We start from the raw sequence: 5,957 nt of genomic DNA, 5'->3' as shown, positions 1-5,957 counted from the left end.
AGCAACAGCAAAGGCAAACAAAACAACAGAACAGAACAGGAGAATCAGAATCCGAGTCCAAACCAGTCCAAACGATAAAGTAAAGAGAGTAGTAAATACCCCCGATGCAGCAAACCTGCAGACAAAGCGAATTTCCATTTACTTATATTTACTTATTTATTTATAGATTTCTACTAAAATATTCCCTAAAAATTTTCAGACTTATTTCTTATTTAAATAACTTTAATCTTATGAAGTACTTAGCTTTGCTGCTACAGGGAAAAAATTAAGTTTTATGTTTTTATTGCAATGATGATAGCTTAGTATAAAATAAATCAAATTTCCAAATTTGGTAAAAATATATCTATGAACAAGCCAACTACAACAGTTTATTTATTCTCCATAAGAACACTGAGTTAAAACTTATGTAGCTCAGTGCATTGTGGAAGGATTCCTTCCACCATGAGCTCAGTGCATAAGAATAACGTGGAAATTTTAAATTTACATTTTTTTAATTATCTGCAGGCATACAATACAACAACGCTTCAATATACAAAATTTTTTTTTTTCAGCTCTACAAAATGGTTTGGAGGGAAATTATGAAACTTTGTGTTTTTAAGATGAAAAATGGGAAAAATCAATTTTTACCCCATAAACCCCCCAATAAACCCCGGTTCCCATAGTCCGATCATACTAGTTCACGAACTCGTTCGAATAAATGTAGGTTTACACGTTTCTGCCAAATTTAATCAAAATCGGATAATTTTTGCTCAAGTTATCGCGTTCACGGACATATAATATATATATATATATATATATATATATATATATATATATATAATATTAGTAGGATATGAATTTGAATGGATGGTGTTTTTGGCCTCTGGGGACCTCAAAAAAAAATCGGTCCCGGGTCTAGGTCTTACAATGAGGCCTGCGGTAATAGCTTATTCCCTATATGGGAAATTCGCTAAAAAGTAAAATGATGGTGCGAAGGAAGACTGCGAAGTGCTGCGAAGCGAAGCGCGAAGTGAAGTGGCTTGGTGTAGTGAAAAGTGAAGTAAACTAGGCCCCTACTATGAATGTGTTGTGTATTCACATGGGTTAATTTATTAGTTTACAGTTTGATTCCGTTTATATTTGGAGCAGGGAGCTCAGCCAAAAGTTAATAGTTTTTAATTTTGAGATTTTGTAACACTGTATCCAGTGCCAAATATGGTTTGAGGTAATTCTGGAAACCAGCATTTGCGTCACAAGCCCCCACCACTCTTGAGGTTAGATATGGTCGGTCCTTGTGAACCACCAACTTACAGTTAGAATCCGTAAAGGCGTGGACCAGACAACAACTAGCTGGTCATGATTCTCCCGCTGATATTAGCAGGTATGTGGTGATAGGCTAATAGGAGATTTACATTGCCCGACCCTTGGTTCAGTAGTAGGTAGCCCTCCCTCTAAATTATACCATTTTATAATGGGGATTTCTCTGTGATATTAGCGTAGTCATGTATTAGTAAGATATTATAATTTGTATTTCTTGCTTATCCGCTTAATAAATGAACCCAATTAATTTACGCCCGAGTATTTATTCTGGACACCCCACCCACTAGCGGATACAACAAATGTAAGGCTGAAGAAAATATCCGACACAGAAACAAAAACAAAACAAAAGGTACAAAAAGGCATGGCAGCAAAAGATCAAATACACTTAATGGATAAATCTGCAAAACATAATTATTACCATACGCCCATCTATCTATATATGTAAAATCCAATGTATGTTTGTTTGTATGCATGTTTGCTTGTATGTATGTTTGTTTGTTTGTCCTTTATGGACTCCGAAATCGTTCGACAGATTGTAATGAAACTTTCAGGTATTATTAAGCGTTATTCAAGGATGGTTTGTGTGAAGTTTGGTGCAGATCCGTCAAAAGGGCTCCGCCCCAGTGGCTCTCGAGTTTCCCATGTTAACCTTATGAGTACTCATATTTAAATGGAATTAAAGAATCTTAACAGCTGGTTCAACTAAAGAATTTGATTCCATGATGTTCAATACTGTAGCATTAAAAATTTAATAGGTTTACCAACAGGGTGCAGCATTATTTTTTTTATTTATGACAACAGCTAATTTGCAATCAAAAGGTGAGTGAGCGTGGCGAACGAACTTCAACCTGGAGGTGAGTTAGCGTAGCGAACGAGCTCCAACCTAAAGGTGAGTGAGCGTAGCGAACGAACTTCAACCAGGACGTGATTGAGCCATGCGAACAAGCTCATCTTGAAAATGAACGAGCATAATTGACATAAAACCACATTAGGACAGGACAACGTCTGTCGGGCCAGCTAGTATATATATAAAATCCAATGTATGCTTGTTTGTTTGTTTGTTTGTCCTTTATGGAGTCCGAAACCGCTCAACAGATTGTAATGAAACTTTCAGGCATTATTAAGCATTATTCAAGGATGGTTTGTGTGAAGTTTGGTGCAGATCCGTCAAAAAGGCTCCGCCGCAGTGGCTCTGGAGTTTCCCATGTTAACCTTATTAGTACTGTACTCATATTTAAATGGAATTAAAGAATCTTAATAGCTGGTTCAACTAAACTTTACAAGTATGTACTAGAAAAAAGTATGAAAAATAACATTAATTTGATGTACTAATTAATTTATTGAAAAATTAAATGAATGAAATATCAAGAAACAAATTATAAACAAAACACGACATCTAAGTGCATCAGACCGATCTAACAGTAAAATTCAAATTGGCTTCAGCTCTGTTCCATAAGGATGAGAAATCTACTTTGGGGTTTTATCTATGATAGTATTTTGTAAACGGGGGTCGAGGCACGAGGTCCCAAAAGGCACAAGGTCGACAACCATTAATATAACGTAAATATCCAAAAGCGTCAAAACCTAACCCACAAGATTATGACGTATTGTGGTTGCTGGGTATTGGCATAGACTGTATTGGAGTAGAATGGCTTAATGATGCTGCAATTTATTATTTTGTTTTTCTTTTTGTAAAACGATATACAACTCATATAGCATACTTTTAGAACAACTTTATGTAGTATTATTTTATGCAACATTCGTTTGCTGTCGTATTCTTATTCATGATCATGACACCACTTACTAACAACTGTACTCGTACTGACGTCAGCCTCTGACAGTTGACTGTTGACTGACTTGACGTTGACATAAAGGTCGATTCACACACATCAGTCCAGTCACAGTTCCGTTACAGTCCAGTTGCAGTCCAGTTACAGTCATCGATATATAACTACTACTGGATTGCGCGCTGTCCATAAGAGCTGTGTAGAGAAATTCGGTCGCGTACAGGTGTGTGTGGCGAGACGTATCGCGGTGTTGCAGGCGCCCGGTAGGGGCAAAACAGCAACTCGCGCCGCCACCTGCTGCTTTCCCGCTAACGAACTATCCCGCCAAAAAATTATTCCGCCACTAGCAACCCCACCAAATCTATAATAGTTTTTTTAACAATTCTAGGTCATGTATGAAGAAGCAAAAGTAAACCACCTGTGAATGAATCATCCTGCCAGTTATTAGTGGACAGATAGCACTTTCACGTGGTAGTTTGGTTAGCAATGTATGAATTAATGAAATATGAAATAATGATTTATTCCACCATAATTACATTACATACAAATCAAATAAAAACTTGGAATTACGTTGCCACAGCATCCAGTTAATGTGACAACGTTCAATAAAAATTAACAATATAAAGTACATTCTATAAACTTTCAGTCCAGTCCACACATGAAAAACACCTTGCCGCTCTCTGTGGCGTCTTGATGACAGTTGTTAAATTAAACAAAATAACAATATTATTACAATAATAGATATTTACAATAAAAATATATTAAATACCCCCGCCGCAGCAAACCTGCAGACTAAGCGAATTTCCATTTGACTGATTGGATTTACACTGAAATGTCTACTTAAAAATATAACATTTATTCTTGATTTAAATAGAATTAGTTTAACAAGTACTTAGGTTTGCTGCATCAGGGAGGGTAAAACTGTTATTTTTTTTTTTTTTGTAAAATGTGAATAGTTAGTAAGAAATAAAAACATTTTCCAAATTTGATCAAAATATGTTCACAAACAAGCAAACTACAACAGTTTACTTATTCTCCATAAGAATAACATAGGAATTTTTAATTTACAATTTTTTGGAATTTTCTCCGTAACCATTAGGCGCATAATAACGCTTCAATATACTAAATTATTTGTTTTTTTAAGCTCTACAAAATAGTTTAGAAAGAAATTGCTAAATTTTATGTTTTTTGGTCAAAAATGGGAAAACCTATTTTTACCCCATAAAACCCCCCGTAAACCCCCGTTTCCATGGTCCGATCATGCTGGATTGCGAACTCGTTCGAATAAACGTACGTTTACACGTTTGTACCAAATTTCATCAAAATCGGATAATTTTTGCTCGAGTTATCGTGCTGACGGACACACACATATATATATATATAAATATATAAAGTCTTAAAACTTTATAAAAGAGCTAGCAGGTGTTGAATTGGAAGTATTTTTAAATGGACAAATAATAGATAGGAGCTATCTCTCTTCTGAGACGGAAGATCGAAATTCTTCAACCGCGGCTAAACAGAAGAGATGCTAGGATAAAATCCATGCGTGAAATGATTGTAGTGTTTAAGAAAAAACTTAAAGCACCTGGTTAATAGAGGTTTTAGAGGAAAAGTTGTCAGGATTTCCGTTAGATTTAATTGCCCATTCTATGAAAAATAGTAACACCAGTAAATTCAGGACCGTGTATTCAGAAAAAATGAAAGAATTTGCTCTCACTGTCTATTTTTACAGTCCTAAGGCATACAAATACAGAGACAAAGGCAATTATTAATTGCGATATTGATGACTGTGAAGAAAACGATGTAATTGACTTTCAAAGAGCGATATCTGCGGAAACTGGATCATACTATAAGAATAATGTATCAATATTATATGCCTGGTTTTATTGTTAGAAAAATATTAGGTACAGTAACATCCTTGCAGTAACATGTGAAGAATGTGTTAGTCTTTTGACAGCTGACGAATGCAATTTAAGTAGCTACACCCATATGTCTAACGTTGACTTTGCAGAGGACACACACGAAATTAAGCTGATAAAATCGGAAATTTGTTTTTTTTTTTTATTTGCTACAGTCATGCTAAAGAGCAAACCATTGCATTGTCAAAAGTTGGTATTCGTCAAAAGCTAACAAAATTAGTACTTTTTAATCATGCGTGAAATGTAGGCTACTCTGTGTGGTACTGTATTCAAATACTGTACAGTAAATGGTTTTTATACAACTGCGCTGTATTTTTATTGTTTAATTTATCAACCTTTTTATAAAACCCATAACCCAAACCATCCAAGCAATTTTTTAAATACAACTACTATGTTGTCGCTCAACTTTACAACAATGTAAATACACGTTGTACTGTATAGCAATTACTGTAATAGATAACTAACTTATATACTTTCGGTTTTTAATATAACTATATAAGTGAGTCAAAATATCCCCCGATGAACATTTTTCGTGAATCAATAGTTAAATTAGGGTAAACAAATGCTATCACAGAGTCAGTGCGATGTAAAACCCAAGCACCGTGCGGGTTTCTTGCCCCTTTCTTGCCCCTACCCGACGCCTTCAAGTGCAGAACGCAACCACTGATTTCGGCTCGGGCTAGCGCGCTCAGCCAGCAATCCAGTAGTAGTTATATATCGATGGTTACAGTCCAGTCACAGTTGCATCCGCAATTTCTCAGTCAATTGTCTGTCAGTTGGTTTCAGTCAGTCTTCCGTCTCTAAAATTCACAGTAATTTATAGTCCAAATTTTAAATTTATAAACCTATATTCTATCAAATTATCATCGTCCATCTTGTTGATTGTTACAAACAGTACTCAAAATACAAACGCAACCATTTAAATAACAATAACACTATTTTCTAACCTCAA

This window comes from Macrosteles quadrilineatus, unplaced genomic scaffold (assembly GCF_028750875.1).
Source record: "Macrosteles quadrilineatus isolate MER2022 unplaced genomic scaffold, UCM_ALF_1.0 Scaffold_4__1_contigs__length_99947679, whole genome shotgun sequence".
In the NCBI taxonomy this organism is placed as follows: Eukaryota; Metazoa; Arthropoda; class Insecta; order Hemiptera; family Cicadellidae; genus Macrosteles; species Macrosteles quadrilineatus.
This window is presented reverse-complemented; position numbering follows the sequence as displayed.